This window comes from Sabethes cyaneus, chromosome 1, assembly GCF_943734655.1.
Source record: "Sabethes cyaneus chromosome 1, idSabCyanKW18_F2, whole genome shotgun sequence".
In the NCBI taxonomy this organism is placed as follows: Eukaryota; Metazoa; Arthropoda; class Insecta; order Diptera; family Culicidae; genus Sabethes; species Sabethes cyaneus.
Window position 1 is genome coordinate 167396843 of NC_071353.1, and position 19899 is coordinate 167416741.

At 40.0% G+C, this 19899-nt stretch overlaps 1 protein-coding gene across 2 annotated transcripts in view; it reads left to right on the forward strand.

The window, feature by feature from the left end:
• The window catches only part of LOC128732566 (protein-tyrosine sulfotransferase), an 87802-nt gene that overhangs the window by 37447 nt on the left and 30456 nt on the right, over positions 1-19899 (forward strand). The gene's annotated exons all lie outside the window — the stretch shown is intronic.

Consider the following 19899-nt stretch of genomic DNA (forward strand, 5'->3'; position numbering starts at 1 on the left):
CCAACGTAGCTTTTCAGATGAGAAATGAAACAAACAATTTAGAGGCCGTAGAATTTCACCTGAGGAAACGGTGGATTATTTTCATGTCATTGGCTCTGTTTACTTTTTTCGTCACCGTCGCACCGGGGGCAGGTTGTTGGCCGTCAGTCGCAGTAGCAAGACGCAACAAACAGTGAACAAAGACACAACACACACTCGTAGTCTAATTTTAAAATATCACTTCTAACCGTCTGTCCGTCCGTCCGTCTGTTTGTCTGCTTCGGTCCAGAGCAATTCTGGTTTGCTGTCTGTTTGTGGTGTGAAGAGTGTGAAGTAATCACTCACGAAGTCGGTACTTGTTCTTGCCTCTTTTTTTTAACTCGTTCAAATAATTGCTTTCTAGATCTTCTGCTAACATAAATTTAAGAGAAATGAAGAATCTTTCGAATTGAGTACGTTCCTCTTATGAATCCCACAGTCAGCAAGCGAACCACTGCACTGGCGTACTTAGGATAGTGGAAATTACACGCACGATGTTCCTAGGCAGCCGACCTCACGACTCGAATGTATGATAGCTCGCTCATAAATAACGCTTCAATACAAGTCTTGGTTTGTAAGTGCGTCATTGTTAAGTGTGCCCAGGTGAACTCAAAACGACCCTCAAAAACAACTGCTGTCGGAAAAATGCAACGAGCGAGGCACGAAAGCAAACGATGCTAAATCAGCATCACCGTAAGACTAACCTGGATATTCGAAACTTTTCTTGGAAAGCCAGTAATTATGAAAATTAAGATCAAAAATTTACTTATTTGTTATTTGTATTTGTATTTTGGTCGATTCATCTGACAATTTTGATATTATCTACATGAATATGAACTTAAATCTAGAACAAAACTATTGCAGCATCCTAGACCTTGTCAGTCTTCTACTAAAGGCGCGTGAAGAAACGTCTCCAAAGTCAAATAATGCTTCGACCAGCGTGAAGGTGCGGATGCATGACCTCAGTGGTTCATAAAACCCGTACATAGTCCGATGGAATCTGGTTGTCAGTAAATTTGACGAGCGAAGCTGTCTACGTGAAGCACGAAAATCAATACGGAACAGCAGAGCCGGGGCATCTATTTCATTATTAAGCAGCTTAGCCACAAAAGTTGCTTGTTGAATCCTTCGACGACTCTCTAATGTCTCCACATCCAAAAGCTGGCATCGGTCTACGTAGCGGGGAAGATTGTGAGGTAGACGCCAGGGTAGATGTCTCAGGGCGATACGAACAAATCATCGTTGAACGCGTTCTATTCTGGCTTTCCAACACAGACTATGAGGATTCCAGATGACACAGGCATTGTCAAGTATTGGCCGTACCAACACCAGTGTACCAACGCAGTACAATACCTTCAAGCAATGGGGATCTGTGAAGTCTCGGGAAATGTTTGTGATGAACCTAAGTTGTTGCGAAGCTCTAGAGATAACAGCAGTATAATGTTGATTGAACATGAGCCTATTACACCAATCAGCAAAGGTGCCTGCAATCGGTAGCAGTCAGCGATAGATTTCCCAACGAGGTAGATCTTCAGATCGTCGGCATATACCAGTGTGCATCCGGAACCAAGCAGAATGGCAATGTTGTTTAAGTACAAGACGAATAGCAAAGGTCCCAGGTTACTGCCTTGCGGAACACCACAAGTATTACTGAATGCACGTGAAACTGTGGAATCCAGCTTGACCCGTAAAGTACGGTCTGTTAGATATGAGCTCAACCATGAAGTCAATCTATCAGATATACCGAGTTTAGAGAGCTTGTGCAAGAGTATTCGATGATCTACTGTGTCAAAAGCGGCCTTAATATCTGTGTATACAGCGTCAATTTGAGTTCCAGCTTCTATCTGTGAGATGCAGGTACTAGTGAAATCCATCAAGTTCGACTGACAGCTGGAACTTCAACGGGGCATGCCAGTATAGGCAAGAATGAATCCAATGGAGGATGGGGAAGATCAACAGGAAGTAGCGTAGAAATGACCCGACGCACGGCGTTCTCTTGTTAAGGAAGGCAGTAAACGAGGTCCAGTGTTCGTCCGAGATTATTACGTAGTGAATTAACTTGTTTCAAGTTCAGGAATTCAAATCCATCGACCTCAGCAGCACTAGCAGCAGGAAGCGGGAGAGAATTGTATTGTACTCCATCCTCTCCATCAAACCAAGAAATTTGCGGTTGGTTATAATCACCACAAATGAGAATTCTCTCTTCTGAAGACCCCTTGTCACGTAATTCACGGATTGGGAGAATATGCTCGTCGATAAACTTGACAACTTTACTTCTGTCAGGTGGGATGTAAACTGCAGCAAGAAAAAACTTCATTCCTTTGATGACAGCAGAAAGACAGACTGAGGGTTCGAGGGCTTCCATAATACCAACTTCAATGCGTCCCGCGTAACCTTCAGGTGATAATCGACGAGGACGAACTGGTTGAGAAGCAATCGACGGATGAGGAAAAGTCAACTTCAAAACAGCATCATAGTTGCCCGAGATTGATTGTTGGGAGATCCCGTCACCACCCTCGACCGAAGGGCCAGGATGACTTTGTTGGCAGCTGGCAGGAACTATCAGACGATTGTCGAATATGTAGAAAAGACCAACCACGTAACAAACTTGAATTTATTATAACTGACCTTAAAAATCAGGCACAATGAAATGAGCCAATATAGTCCCTTAATTGATAAGCGTTTCCTCTTACCAACGCTAATATGCAGAGATATAGCGCCCTCACGCTTTCCCCTTCTTTTGGTTGGTTGATTTTAAAAAGGTTTTGGTTTTGGTTGATTTTAAAAAGCAGGCAGCTTAAAAAACTAAACTTTGACTTCTAAAATAGCAGCCAAGAGCAAGCAAATTGACTGACAGGTTACACGAGCAATCATTCAGCACTGCAATTCAGGAATTAATAGTTTTAATTAAAAGGTGGAAATCTGAGAAAGACAAACACTGTCAGCAGTTCGGTAGTCATGTCCATGGGCTGATAAATAAAAGAATACTACCAGAGAGAAAAACTGTATCCGCTGAATGCGGTTTATATTCGCCTTCATGCAGGGCTGTCAATTTTCGCGAGTACTGCTGAGAAGATATTTCAAAAACACCTTAGGTCCTATTTCCGAAGCAAATTTGATTTAAAAAACACAAAGTAACAGGAAATTGCGTATGTTTAGTATACAGAAACGTTAATGGTTTATCCAGAAATGGCGCTACAAAATCAGGTTGCTGTTAATGCAGAACGAGGGGCATCATAATTAATATAAAACACGTGTGCAATGACGCGGTAAGACAATATTGTAACGTAACGTAGTTAAATATGCAGCAATACCAAGCCCTCGCAACATTTAATTTATGGTCAAATTTTTCTTTAATGGTTCGAAAATACAACTCCTTTTGGTTTGTTTTCCCAAGCACATGACGACAGAGCTGCTAGTGAAACTATCCTACAAATGAAATGGTTACTCTACACTACAACAACCATAAGGTTTTATGGTTTCACTTCCAGATGCAGGATTGCTTAATTATATCAACTGTATCTTTCCAGATTCAAATATCTTTTATTGTTATTACTATTATTCTTTATTTAGCAGGTTTTCAGCCTGCGGCTGGTTCGCCTCTCACTATCTTTTATGTGTCGCCAGAATATGACAGAACTTTCTGCTCCCTCATAAGCAGGGAATCATTGTTCATATCCAGAAATAAACGACAAAAGTGAAGAGCGATAAACTAGTTATTCTCTGCCTATAAAACACACATACTATACATAGCAACCAAAATTAATCACGACAACAAAATAAAGGGACCAAACAATTGTCGTCTCACGGGGATGAGTAGAATAACTTTCGGTGAGAATATATTTTAATACACTCTCGCTCTCTCACAAGCGCTTGCTTTCTCGCTATCGCAAACAAAAACATTTACCTGCCGCGCTACAGTTGTGAAAAACAATAAACGCGAGGCAACAACCGCCAATGTTTTACTGACTAGAATTAGTGACTGTAAATTGTTATCTATGTTACGCGCGGGTAGGGTCGCTACATCTCCCCCCGCTTAAAGAGCTGCAAGCCATCTCAGAAGGAGATGACGAGCAGCTGCTAACTGTTAGGTGCATTTGCGCGGCTTGCGAGCATTATAGCGCCGTAACTACAAAAGATACTCACACTTAAAAAAAAGTGCCGAAGTCGGCTAAATTTTGCCGAGATTTGGACAGCCGAGCGTTCGGTAAAATTTTTTATGATGCCAAATGTTTATAAAGATCCGTAAACGTCGATTTGAAAAACCGAAATTTTCACCGAACGCTCGGCTGTCCAACTCTCAGTAAAATTTTGCCGTCTTCGGCACTTTTTTTAAGTGTGCTAGATTGTAGATAACAACTGGTTCTACAAATGTCCCATATGAAGCTTTATCAAATTTTGTTCGGCTGAGACGGTACTGTCAAAGGGATCGAACCATCCCTGCCTAAGACACTACATTGCTAAAACAAATGCAAAATTGCGCTCGGCAAAGTTCCACTTTTCATTCTTTTGGGCCACCAGAAGATTGGATCCTCTGGTATCGTCTTTTGGTCTTTTTTCTATCGATTCGTTGTCATTATTTATCGTCTTTTGTGACATTTTTGGTCGCCTTTTGTAGTATTTTTTGGCATAAATTGTCGTTGGTTCGCTGTCTTTTTATCACCACATCATTGCCGTTTCCTGCACCTATTTATAGTCTTTTTTGTCGCTTCGTTGGTGTTTTTTCAGCGTCCTTTCATCGTCATTTTTTCTTCCTTTGTTTTCTTCTGTTCGTATTTAGAGTCTTTTTGTCATCTCTCTGTCGTATTTTTGAACGTCTTTTCTTGGTCATTTAGCATCTTTTCTTCATTTCTAAACGTGTTGCTGGAATTTTTTGTCGCCTTTTCCGTTTTTATTGTTCTTTCCATTGCTGTTTTTTGTCGTAATTTTTGTTTTCTGTCGTCTTTTCATCGTCTTTTGCCGTCGTTTCGCCATTTTTTGCTGCCTTTTTGTCTTTTTCCGCCATTTTTCTTTGTCCTGTCTTTTGTCAAGACAACAAAAATGTTATTTTATTGCTTTTCAATTTTTGTTGATGCTGTTTTGTTTTTTTCATCGTACTTTCATATTGTTTCCGACGCAAATTTGTCGTCGTTTCGTGAACTTTTCAACACTTTTTCGTCCCATTATCCTGGTCCTTTCGCCGCCACTCCGTCGTACATTTGTCGTCTTTTTTCTTTTTTTATCGTCCACTTGACATCACTTTTTCGTCATCTTTTCATTGTCATTTCGCTGCCTCTTCGCCATATATTTGCGGTCTTTTCGTCGTTTTTCATAATCCTTTGTTTATCTTTTCAGTGTCTTTCAGTCATCTTTTTTTTATTCATTTATTTTCTACTATTCGTATACGAAGTCTTGGTGTTATCTATCATATCCTATTTCATATTTTTGACGTCTTTTTACTATTATTTACCATCTTTTCACCGTCTGTACGTCGTTTTGTTTGACGTGTTTTTGTCGTTTTTTACTGCTTTTGTTGTTTTTTGCTTTTGTTTTGGCGTATTTTCTTCCTAATTTTTGGCTTTTTCTTTTTTTTATCGTCCTTTGGCGTTGTTTTAGTCATTTCTACCATTTTCCGTCCTCCAGTGTGTCCAGTGTTGTGAAGCCAATGAAAATGTTTTTATCGCCTTTTCGTTTTTTGTTATTTTTGCTTTGTCTTTTCAACGTACTTTCATCGAATGTTTATCGCATTCGTCAACTTGTCTTGTCATCACTTTTTCGTCATCTTTTCATTGTCATTTCGCTGCCTCTTCGCCGCCTTTTGCCGTCTATTTGCTGTCTTTTCGTTGTGGTTTCGTCATCCTATCGTGTGCTTTTCTGCGTCTTTTAGTTCTTTTTTGTTCTTTTTTCTTCTCTTCGTATTCGGAGTCTTTTCGTAATCACTCAGTCGTATTTTTATCATCTTTTCCCGGTCTTCGTGCCAACGTTTCATCGCCTGTTCGTCAATTTTTAACGTCTACTTTTGGATTTTCTTTGATTTTTTCAGTGGTGCTTTGTCGTCTTTTTGATATGGTTTTAGTGTCTTGTTTTCATTGGCGTTTTGTCGCATCATTGATCGTCTCCGGTCATCGTCTTGCCGTTTTTTTGTTCTCGTCTTTTCGTCACTTTTTTACATTTTTAGTCTATTCGTCCTTTTGTCGTCGTTTTTAATCGCTAGTTTGGCGACTTTTCATCCTATTTTCTAGTTTTTTGCGTCGTCTGTTTGCTGCATTTTTTCACCGTCTTCATCCAGTCATCCCTTTTCGTCATTTTTTCACTGCCTCTACCCCGTTTTTTTGTCGTCCATTTGCAGTGTGTTCGTCATTCTTTCGTCGACTTTTCGTCATCCTATTTTTGTCTTTGGTGTCCTTTTTTGGTCCTTTATTTAAAGTTCCCATTGTATTTTCGTCGCCTGTTCGTCGTTTTTTGACGTGTTTTTGGAATCTTTTAATATCTTCGTCGTAATTTTTGTTTTTTTTTATCTTTTCATCGTCTTATGTTAATATTTGTTTTCTTCACTCATATTTACCTTTAGCACGCCTAATTGGTGTTACAAATGGTTATCTTAATTAACGCCTATAGCGTGTACATACTTTACTTTTACCAGCCGAGAGCCGAGGTGGCGCTTACTGTAACAAAAATTCCTCTCCATTCTACTCGGGCTACTCGTCGCTAATTCGCTGAGCGACTCGATAAATTTTTAATTAAATATGCGGTGCGCAGAATTAGAAACCAGGAGGAATGACAAATTGAAACATTCTCATATAAGAAGTTACAAGTAAAAATATTTTGCTACATTCGTTAATTCAGGTAACGATTTGAGGAGGAAGTTGGGAGCTTTAACCGAAATGCGGGGTTCGCAGAATTGGGACCCATCCGTAGAATTAGGTGCGCTTACGGTAAATATTATCAGAGAAGAAAATAAATATTGGTGGTTCCCTATAATTCCTAGTCCTGCGATTAAAAATCTCAAGGCGCCCAGAAGCTGTCAACTACCCGTAGTCTCCCTCTGAAGTGACTTGCTGTTCTGTAAGCGGGGGGAGATGAAGAGACCGCGTATAACATCATTAATCCGTATATTATCATTGACACAGGTATCAAAAATCATATGTGATCGTCTGTACGACAAACGTAAGTCGAAGACTATATATGTAATTTTAATAATATTGAAAATTAATTGCCACCCGTAGCTGAGACCCTCCACCGTTCGTTCTTTTGCTGTGCATTGCGCACTAAGTGGTCGACTAGTCGCAGTGGCCTTTTACCCAATGCCCTTCTGGCGTACAAAAAAAAAGTGGTCGACTACTTACCGTAAGCTAGAAATTGGGGAGGGGGGGGGGGGGGGGCGGTTATAACGACTCTACCCTTCATTTAACGACTTCAGTAACCAGTCTGGACTCATGGACCCAGAGGATTGCATTCCGGTCATTTCATGGCAAGTCGAAAGTAGCCGCTTTTGGTCGGGAAATAGAACGAATAGAGGAAATAATAAAACATTTCCTAGAATGCGTGGCCCAGTTTTCTCAAGGGTGCGCGTAAAGAAACTGAAATTAAACAAAACCTTAATTACATTGCTTCTTCCTCGTGCCTTAAGGCTTGTTAGTCCAGTGCGATAGGCGATTTCTCCATCTGCGAATATCAAATCTAATTTTAAGTCCAACTAGGATTGGGCGATACCGTATCGATACCCGCGATATCGATACTCGAAGGCCGATATTTCGATATATTTCATCGATACTTACGACGTCGATATTATGCTAAATCGATAATTTCATCCCGATACTGTTCTGATAAAGCGGGATATGCAGCTGAAAAAATATAGACTAAAACTAGGTCAGGAAATGCTCAAAAAAAACAAAATTTTTAGGATTTTTTCTCGCACTGTTTTCTTTTCGGGTAGCTTCTAAGCTTAATTCTCAAATTTACTTTATTAGAAATGACCTCGACACAGCCGTTTTTATGTTAGACGACTTGAAACGAGCCGAACTGTGTCGATTTCGGTACAAGTGCCGAACTGCAAGATTTGTTAAATTCGTTATAATCTTATCGATCTGGCAACCGTGCTGTGCAATGTGCTGAGTGTCCGACCCCTTGGAATTGACTCTTATGCAAAACCTTGAACAATGTCACTTACGTGTTTAACGCTTATTGAACAGTAAGTGCGTACGATATGCGATTTTCAGCAATTCAAAACTGACCAGAGAGCACATAGAGTAGTATTGGGCGTTGAAGGCATAAAGATTTTCCAGTTTTTTACGCGCCATAATAGCGGTGAAAGTGGCAGAGGTGGGACAGAGGTCGAGCAGAGCTAGAACCGGAAAGGAGCAACTCCCGGCGGAACTCTGCAGGAATGGCCAAGAACCGCCAGCAACGACACATCACTGGATGGTTTCAGGGGTTTGGGAGAGAGCTGCCGGATGAGTGGATTGAGGGTGTGGTTTGTCCCATCTACAGAAAGGGGGATCGGATAGATTGCTGCAATTACCGCAGCATAACGCTGGTCAAAGTCACCAACAGATTTTGTTACGTCATCTATCCCCGGTGGCTGGAGAGTTCGTAGGGTAGTACCAGGTTGGCTTTTGAAGGCCCGTGCTAATACGGATCAAATTTTTACTCTTCGGCATGTCATCTAGATGTGTCGGGAGTACAACCCATCATATTTTTGTGGATTCCGGGGCAGCATACGATTCAGTCGGGCGTGAACAGCTGTGGTGCGGTTTTCCGTACAAAGCGACGTGTCCGAAATAGAGTTGTACTGGAGCGAGTGATGTGTTGCGTGCGTGTTTTGGGGGCCCTCTCTTTGCTCAACATGTTTTTTATTGATTAATTTTTATGAATCCCTTTTTTTGAGTAGCATTTCCTAATCCCAGAATGCCGCCTTAAATAGTATCGATAAATCTAATATCGATGCTTCACGAGCGATATATCGACGGTATCGATAAAGCGGCGGATTTGATATTGATATTCAATTATCGATACTTTCGGGAATTTTGCCCAATCCTAAGTCCAACTTCAAGTCCGATATCAAGTCATGTCGAATTTCAAGTCCAATGTAAAATCAATTCACACTAACTTAAAACTGATGAGTCGGAAAAATATGGTCTGTCACAAGGAAATTTTTTTCTTCTGGTTTGTCAATTTCTAATCTTTTAATGATTAAATTTTCATAACATTTTTTGTTGTTCCTAAGGCCGAAGAATACTGTTTTCTTGAATATTTACCGAGTTCAATGAGCAAACAGTTCCTTATAAAAATCTGAGGGATTGTGCACAAGACACGACCGCATAGGTGACTATAAGTTGAAAATTTTGCGCAGCTTTTCTGTGGCTTACAAAAAAACACTGATAATAAAGCATTTACAACCTGCAGATGTTTTGGAAGTCGCAGAAAATGTCGCCCGTGACCAGAAAACTTATTTCCGTCATTTGTTGGTCGTCCGCAATGGCGAAAAATTCAACTTTTCCCTCGTTTCCTGTGTTATTATGGTATTAACTGGGCAAGAAAATATAATAAACTCTTCAATCGTTCTGTGGCCCTTAAAAGGACCGATTGTTTGATTGTCATAACCCCAGCTTGCAATAAACTTGCACTAACGCTCCTAATGTAATTCTCTTTTCGGTAAATTGGAATACCGATAACCGCAAACCCGGCACGGCTTGTTGTAACGGACCAACCGGAAAGCCTCAGCAGCTATGCAATCAACAAAGCCGTTCGTGTATGGTCCTGAATCACGATGAAATACTACCTCTCCAAGTGGCCAGCTGCAAGTGACGTGGGATGATTCTGGTCGTTTTGTTGTCGCGAGCAGCATATTTCCTGCCAATTCCAGAACTTCAGCAGCCAGATATTTTATCACGGCAGCGAAACGAGTGCTCCAGTTCCAACACACGCTCAGCATACTTTCGTTTCCTCAGCAGTCGATGAACACGACCAACCGGGAACTGCAGAGGTGCACGAGTCGAGCGTGACTTTCGTTTGCCATTGGTGCTTCTTCCTTTATCGCGTCCAGACAATAAGATGTTGGTAGTAGCTCAGCTATCGTTTGAATAATGCTGTTCGCCGGATTACCTCGTGTTTTGAACTAGAGCAAGCGACAAGAATCGGTCCCGCCTATTTTTCGTGGTCCTTCATTCTATCATGTAATTGACTGAATTATAAGCCGAAGCGTGTAAACGCGTTTCTACTTTGATGACGTCAAACAACCAATCACGAAACGAGAATTCTGGTAAAACATAGGTTCATTATTTTCAATTGTTCAATAGTTCAACAAAACAATTAAATTTTTTCAAATGACCTAAATTCAAACAGAATCTGGCCTCCAGTAAGTACCTAAAATCTGTCCGGTTTATTAAGCTGCTGCCTTTTCAACGTTTAGTTTAATATTGCTCCAACACACAGCACTTTCGTTTGCCCGTTAGGAGTCCTGTTTCAATTAATTTTAATTTTCTTCACCGCATATACCGCACACACGCACACACCTAACCTACACACATTTCTGGCGATAATGGCAGCAGAATAATCTTCCTCTGTCATTTACCATAAACTATCGAATTGTGAAAATAATTCCACTTCGTTCCGTTCCACCGCGCCTGCAAGGATCATTGTGCATTGCATTGCATTGCATTGGTTCAAAAGTTTCGTTTGAATTCTGCCAACAATGATATGGCTTGCCGGAGGTTCTGCGTGATTATGGCAGTGATGCGGCCAGCCACCATTATTGGTAACAGTTTTCCGAACTTCGCTAGAAGTGAACAAACTCCGACGAGTGGTGATGGGATGCTTTGATCAGCATCGGAGCGTCAGCCGCCGAGAACGTACTTTCAGAGTGCGCTCACATACAAGTGCACATCCACATACGCAGCAAACATACCGCACGGCAGACAATAGTAGGTACCTAGTATGATTCAGTTGTTCAGTTCAGTTCAGTTGTTTTCCCCGGCAGGCAGGCTTCTAGTCCTGCCGAGCGCCCGCACGTCCGCCCCCATGGGGGGTTGGAAAAGCCTTTTCTGTTGCGCTTGGCGCTTCGCTTGGGGTGATGCTGCTGCTGCAGTAGCAGCAACTGGTGTGTATGTGTGTAAATGGGCGGAAACACAAACAGCGAGAAGAAATTGATAATGTTGGCAATTTAATAATGATTCCTCGAACAAAGAACGTTCCTTCCTCTACTACCTACGATGGTACGGCGGTGCGGTGGGCTTCCGCACGGTGTGTAAGAGGATAATCCCTCCAACAAGCCCAGACCGAGCCCAGCCAGCGGATGCATTTGTGGCAGCATCATTAGAGCATATTGACACTGAAAACATGTAGAAAGTAGCTGCTAAATACCAGTGATTAGTTCGGTTCACTAGCGTGCCCGGACCTTGGTAGAAAGCAGGGCACCGAATTTTTACAATAAGCAGTGCAGTAGACCCGTTTAGCTAATTAAGTAGGTATATTGCAATTAAACAGCGAGCATCAGCGATTGACCATGATACTTTGCGGATTCTGGGAAATGATCCCAAAACAAGCATAAGCCAAGTTGCGTTACACCTCCCCGTTGCACACTGGAAGGTGTGGAGCGTTATGAACCGAGTAAAAATGCAGACCTGCTGCCCGCGGATAAACCTAGGCGGCTGGAGTTTTGCAGAATTATGCAAGCAAAAGTGGAGGCGAATCTTCAATTTATGAAAAACATTGTTATTGTTGTTCTTGTTTTTCATACGTGTCAGATCGTGTCCGGTTGCACGCGGTGATCTAGTGACCTGTGCGTGATGTATGAATTCGTTTTTCTTCTTATTAGACCATTGCATATTATTTTTAAAAGTTTTTGTTCCCTTTTTAAATTGGGCTTTAAAAATTATGGGGCAGAAAAATTGTCTAAAATCAATTATCTGTGCGTTTTATACTCTAAAGAACTCAAAAAATGAGTGTACGGAGTGTTGCACGTTTCTATCAGAAAGCAAAAGTGAATGCTCAAACAATGTAATTTCCGAAAATCGGCAAACAATGTTTTCTTTCGATTTTGACTCTATTTTAGAAGGTTTTTGCATGGAAAATAATAAGGTGCATATGAAAAGCAAGAATAGATTCGATTTGCACGATTGAATATAAGTAAAAAAGCATAAAAATCTTAATTTTTTTTTTGCGATTAAAAATATTTCATTGTCCTACCCTCTCCCATTAGTTGTCCAACATCGGAAGAACAAAACCTTTATACACCATTTTAGTATTAAATGAAAGGTCTTGAGAGTTTTGTTGAAAACCAATAAGCAGTTGAAAGTTATGCTTCAAAATGTGTCTTGACTAGGTTTCTCCGAGATGGCCGAATCGATTTTTGTACTATTAGTCTTGTTTGAAAGGTAATCCAGTCTTACTGGTTAAAAGTTACTGAAAATCTTATTTAAGAAAACTGTTTTGATTTGAAACAAAGGCAGTTCCATAAAAATACGTATCCAAATTCAAAGTGCTTCAATTGTTCTGAGTTTTGTGCACTTACGGTCAGTTTTTCAAAAACAATTGGAAATGAGAAATGGCACAAATTACATTGGCGTACTGCTATAGGATGGGAAAGCCCAGAGGAAGACCCCAGAGATGAATAATGAACAAGAACATAGTTATATAGTTTAACTTTTTAATTTTATTTTACAACGTATTGGTTCACTTCCTTAGCATGGTTTCAGTTGCTCAATTTGCAGCGCTACCTCTTCGATGTCATCGTTCAGGCGTCGTTTTGCCAACGATTCCAACGGTGGTGTGCTTTTAGTGCGGTACAGTTTCAGCTGGTAGGTTTTCTTTAGCGCATTCATGACCTCCTTGGCGTAGGTTAAGCCGTACAGCGTGGAGCTCACCTTGTTGCTTACCAGCTTCGTGATCTCATCCACTGCTTCCAGGTCTTCGTCTAACCGTTTCTGAAGCTTGCGTATGCGAACCTCCTCCTGTTCCGCTGTGGAACCTTTAACCGCGTTGTAGTACGGTTCCTCCATTGGGGAACGTACTAGCGTATGTAGTAGCTGCATACGTTCCAAGCGACCTTCGATTTGACATTTCCAAGTATGAAACGCTACCTGATTGCCTTCGAAGATGTTTATCTTTTCCGAACCAGACCTTGGTGGTGGTGTGGATTGGAAGGTAGCCTTAATGTAGTTTGCCGACATCTCTCTAAGCTTGCGGGTTTTAGTTTTCTTTGATAACAAAAACACTTGATAGTAAATTTCTTGCTTTGGAGCGTTGTAATCTGTCCACTAGAAACTGATATGATTGAGGCACGTAGCTAGTATATAAGTAAATAGGTAATAGGTAAAGGTAAAGGAATAGGTAAACACAACTGGGCTTCTACCTACTCACGTAGTCATTTCTGCCTGTCATTTCTGTTTGCGGATAAACCTAATCGGGAAGCAAAAGTGGAGGTGAACTGTATATTTTTGAAAAACATTGTTGTTTTTCATACGTGTCAGACCATGTCCGGCGCACGCAACGATCTAGTGTGGTATGCGTGATGCATGAATTCGTGCAGTTTCCAGATACTAACTCAACACCCAAAACGTTACGTTTAAAATTAAGTTGCAATGAAACTAAAAGATACAGCCGTTTCACGCCAAAGAAAGAATTGTAGAAGGGTACTAGAGTTTAAAATTGCTAAGTAAAAACAATCAGTTTTATTACACCTTTTTAAGACACATTTGATAAAAACTCTGTAACTCTGTACTCTGTAATGACTGAGAGTCGGCCATATGCGTAGATAGATTTTTTTCGTCAAATGTGATCCTCTATCACCCCCAGATATATCTGCACTAAGCTACCTAACAGCCTGTGTATTTAGTTTGACAATCTCAATTTCTAGCAAAATCATTTTGGTTGTTTCCTGTGACAGGAAAACCGATTGATAATAACTTTCTTTCTGCTACATATTTACTGCCGCTACCCTCCCAACGATCCCATTTATATAGAAAACTCCATAGAAAATGGGATTGTTATGCGAGTAGCGGCAGTTGAGTTTTGATAAATTTTTGTTTGCTATCTGAACAAAATCCCAAAATATGGCAATATGACTTCGCATAAAAAAGGACTTCGGTATTGTACTCTAATATTCTTCATAATAGCAGCTATCAATCTGATTGGAGATCATCGTGGAGAAAACACAGGGAAAGGAACCTATTCTCAGCAGTATAGTCGTATCACTGATTGTTTTACCTTATTATAAATGATGGGTTGACTAAGTGGGGGATATCAGCATACCAATCTTCTTGCTACCTTTAGTTCTGCAAGCTGTTACCACTGAAAGGTACTATTATTGCGCTAAACTTTTGATTTTTCGCTTTAAAAGTTGGAGCGATGGAACTAATTTTGATCAGACCGAACATATTTTCACCTCAAGGTGCTTTTTAAGCAGTCCTGAAATCAGAATTTTTAATTCATCATGTTTTCTGTCAGAAACACAGTAAATTGTGTTTGTGAAAATTAAAACTATGGTTAAGAGATTCATGATGATGTCCTTATCAAAAGATTTTGAAAATATGAATGTGTGTGTGTGTGTGCGTGTGTGACGCTTGACTTTAGTCGTCTGTTTCTCGGAGATGGCTGACCGCTGACCGAAAGGTGTTATCACCTTGTAGATCACTATTGAATTGTTTTGCGGTCCGACGTTTCGTGTTAAAGTTATAAGTAAAATAAGAAAATTACATGACACGTTTTTCTCCGGAACCGCTCAGCCGGTTGCTGCAACATTTTTAGAGGAGTTTTGTCGAAAACAGAAATTCAGTTCATAAGTTATGCTTAAAAATGTGTTTTTACCAAGTGTCAATTAGTCGAACGTTTCTCCGAGATGGCCGAACCGATTTATGCACTATTAATCTTGTTTGAATGGTAATATAGCCTCATAGGTCACTATTGATTTGTTTTTAGATTGGACGTTTAATTTGGAAGTTATGAGTAATCGTATGTAACACAATTAAATTTACAATAATGTATTACGATTTTAACCAGATGAATCAGATTTCAATTATTTTAGTATCAAACGAGAGGTCTTATCGCTCTGAACATATGTGCCAAATTTGACGAGAAATGATCTTACCGGTCAAAAGTTATTTGATAAAAATTTGATGAAATTGCTTAAGAAAACTTTACTGACATGAATCAAAGAGAATGCACAGCGGGGCCAAACGAGCGTAAAAAATCATGATTTTTCAAGGGGTGTGTCTTTAGAGAAGTTGATTATGCGCATCTTTTTACATTATTAGAGTGACCGAGAATCCACCTATTAGGGTGACACAAATTTTTCATATTTTTGGTGCATCCAAAATATAAAGTGTCTTAACAAAAGTTGTAGAACATAGTAGAGTAAGCCACTTTGCTGAATATAGAAACTAGATTCGACTCATGCACCTTCCAGCATTGGACAAAAGGTAGGAGTCAAAATGACTACTTGTCAAGCTTAGCTAACAATAACCCCCCCCCCCTTTCCTTTCCGCTCTTCCCCTCCTTCAACAAAATTTTCATTTCTTTCCCCTACCGTCCCTTCATCAATTGTAGAACCATCGTTTCAAAAAATATTAATATATATGTATGACCGCATTTCAAGGTCAAGACTAAAAACTTGAGATTAGTCTCTGTTTTATTTGTATGAGAGTCCTTATCCCTCTACCACAGGGGTGGGAGGTCTCTAACTATCATAATATAAATTCAAGACTCCAAAATCTCCCACATGCCAAATTTGGTTCCATTTGCTTGATTAGTTCTCAAGTTATAAGGAAATTTGAATTTCATTTGAATGAGAGCCCCCCTGCTAAACAGGGAAGGGGTCGTAATTCACCATAGAAAAAATTTCTGCCATGTAAAACTCCCACATGCCAAATTTGATTCCACTTGCTTGATTAGTTCTCGAGATAAGAGGAAAGTTGCATTTCATTTGTATGGAAGCCCACCCTCTTAAAGGGGAGATAAGTCATAACTTGCTTTCTAAAGAGGAGAGGGGTCTCAATTCACCATAGCAAAAAATCTTGCCTCCAAAACCACTTACATGTCAAATTTGGATCCATTTGCTTGATTAGTTCTCGAGTTATGAAGAAATTTGTTTTTCATTTGTATAGGAGCTCCCCCCCCCCCTTCTAAAGTGGGGAGGGGTCCTAATTCACCATAGAAAATATTCTTGCTCTCGGAAACCTTCACATGCCAAATTTGGTTCCATTTGCTTGATTAGTTCTCGAGTTATGAGGAAATTTGTATTTCATGTGTATGGAAGCCCCCCCCCCCTCTTAAAAAGGAGAGGGGTCATTATTTCCCTCCTAAAGAGGGGAGGGGTTCAATTCACCATAGAAAAAAATGCCTACAAAAACACCCACATGCTAAATTTGGTTCCATTTGCTTGATTAGTTCTCGAGTTATAAGGAAATTTGTATTTCATTTGTATGGGAGCCCCCCTTCTTAAAAGGTAAGGGGTCTCAATTCATCATAGAAAAAATTCATGCCTCCAAAAACACCCACATGCCAAATATGGTTCCATTTGATTAATTAGTTTTCGAGTTATGAGGAAATTTGTATTTCATTTGTATAGGAGCCCCCCTCATAAAGTGGGAAGGGGTCTCAAATCACCGTAGAAAAAATTCTTGTCTCCAGAAACACCCACATATAAGATTTTGTTCCATTTGCTTGATTAATTCTCGAGTTATGCAGAAATTTGTGTTTCATTTGTATGGGAGCCCCCCCTCTTAGTGGGGGGAGGAGTCTCTAACCATCATAAGAACCTTCCCTGGCCCCAAAAACCCCTATATGCAAATTTTCACGCCGATCGGTTCAGTAGTTTTCGATTCTATAAGGAACATACGGACAGGCAGACAGAAATCCTTTTTTATAGGTATAGATTGCAAAAACCCCGATTTTTCAAAACTGCGTAATCGCTCGAAATAGTGTGGTTTTAGTTTTATGATCTTGATGCATTCAGCTCACGTTTTCGTTATGCCAAAGGCATCAAAACCCGTTAACGTGAAATTGCACTTCTATCTCGCTCTGCATGCACCACATTGATCCCCTCGAACAGACTGACGGATAGGTCAAAAACCGGGTGAAAAATATCAGCAAGACTGTGATATTCACAAAAAAAAACTCGCAAGTACAGCTGTGTACGGTTATTGGAAGTCCCAATAAAAAATTAAAATATTGTGAATTTCCCACCCTTTCGAACGCGATGAATTATAACCGTCGCGGACGAAATCGTTGCGAGTACAAATTTTATTTATTTTGTCTAGTAAACCAACAGTTTATTTGATAGCCAAACAAGATATATTCGTTTACCTCGCTCACAGTCGTTTTTGCTCGCAACGATATCAAGCTGCCAAAAAATTGTGCAGCGCGTTTTGTTACAAACGGTAAGGACAATATCGTGACCGATATAGGCCGCAAATATTGCGGCGCTTATGAAAAATCCTCCTGCAGCGGCGATGATAACGCACTCAGGAGATAACCGCGAGATAAACGCACTATTAAAATTTAGGTTTTATAGTTTGCAGTTCTACAAAATAACAGTTTCGTAGTATGGTTTTGATGACAAACAATTGATTTACTAAATTTTCATGTATATAATTACTGAAATTAGTTCTGCGGTGATCTTTTGGTGGTTTGATTCAACAATCAAGATAACCGCTATGTGAGGATTTTTCTTACAAGCTGCAATATCAAAATATAGATAATATCGGTCAGCTCAATATCAGCCTCAAATATCGATATTTTAAAGGCGGAAAATCGATAATATCAAATATCGATATAATATCAACAACTCTAGTGTGATGTTCCTGTGTGTGCCATTCATGGCTGCTAGTATGGTTTCCAGTTCTCCCTTTTTGACTATGCTGAAAACATCGTCAACGTATCGCCTCCATCTTTTTGGGAGCATCTTGTTTTGTTCCAGCTTCCTTCCAATATTAGCCATGAGCAGCTCACACAGGAACAGTGATATTGGATTACCCATCGGTGCACCTTTCAACTGTTTGTAATAGTTGTTTCTGAATGTAAAGCAGTTCTCCTGCGTACACAGGCGTGTCAGCTTTAAACCTCCCACCTTTTTTCTCCATGCGTTGTCCTGGGCTGGTACCGAATGGCCGAAACACAAATGGCCGAATCACGAATGACCGAATTTTTTCGGAATGTCTAAATAACTATTCAATAAAAACATGAATTGGAAGCGGGGCAGCCCCCGCAGGAATCACTACTATTAAGGTGCATGCATTTTCCTACACTGAGAAAACTTTTCGTATAGTTTCTATGTGTCCCACACATAGATTTTTGCAATGTGCCTATTCAATGAACTTTATATGCCACACAGTTATAATTTATGGGTACGCGAAACTTTTGCACATACTATTCATATGCGTGTATTTTCTATGTGTATAATTGCACATACTATTCATATCGGTATAATTTCTATGTGTATTTCTAGGCGGATTGTGTTTATATGCGGCACATGATAATCATCTAGAATTTCATATGGAAATTTACTATTAGTTATGTGCAGAATATTTTGAGTGTAGGTTTACTGACTAGTAGGGATTATCCCTTAGTTAAGTCCGAACGAGCGGCAGCGAGTAAGGACAGCGTGTACCCAATGTTTGTGCAGGTTGAAGGCCGTCAATATTTTCGGCCAAATATGAAGTTCGGCCATTCGTGTTTCGGCCTTTTGTGATTCGGCCATTCGTGATTCGGCCATTAGGTATATTATGTCATTTGTTATTTCGGCCATTTGTGTTTCGGTCATTCGTAGGTAATCCGTTCTGCTCATGTTGTTTCAATAGCCAGTCTTCCAAGAGAATCGATTCTTTCACGGGGACGCTTGGGAATAAGGCCGTAACATCGAAAGAGACCATTGTATCGTTTTCTGCTAGTTCTCCCGATGTTTTAAGGTGCTTGACGAATGCTCGTGTGCTGCTGATAGAACGGCTCGGGAATTTTATTGGCATTCTTTGGAACTGTTAAAGTTATTAAATATTAAAGTAGCATATCGGAAAAGTGTTTGTTTAGCGAAAAAAAGGAAAAATAGGCTGAATTCAGAAGAAAGCAGGCTTAAAGTTTGATTTCACACACCTACAAATTGACTGGATAGGTAGATCTACACGAAAAGGCACGACACTTGAAGTCGCGAATGACAACAAGCTGCATCAACAAGATTCGTTGCTAAGGCTGCAGCCGGCCAGCCGTGCTTCGTGGTTCCTTTGATTCTTTTCGGAAATTCCACAAGGGACTTCTTCATTCTTCAAGTGTTTACTGCAATATGGATCACACGTATTGCAGTTGAAATTGTTACCAAAATTCAAGATAAATATTTCCGACACATATTTTGACATTAGACGGTAATAATCAGGGAAATATGATTCATTTAAATGAATCATATTTGAAATGATTCATTTATGTCGTCGGTTATTATCCAAACTTTCAGTTTATCTAAACAGGAAAAAAACCATCCTAAAGTCGGGAAGAGTCACTCAGACGCTCAGAAATATGATACAAATAAAAACTAATGTTTGATTTTCCTTAGTCTAGCCAATCCAGCAGCTGGCCATAATTACCATCAGGTGCCGCAGAAAATGTCAGAAAAAAACCATGAGTGTGAACTGCAACAGAAAAACGGCGACATTTTCTCAGTTTTCGAAACTGGTGTAATTTTTAATTAAAAGATTTCAAGCAAAATTATAGTTAGTATAGTTATGAAAGCAAATTATTACTGTGAAAGCCTGATGAATAATTTTTCTCAATCAAAACCATGGCATTCGCCGTCGACTCCGAGTGGTACCAGTGATTTTTGTCGCAGGCTGTCCGTCACCACCATCCATTGCAGCAGCAGAGTCTTGTTAATTAAATTCCAGTCACATCGCTTTCGGTCTAACATTGTTGATTCGATTGTGG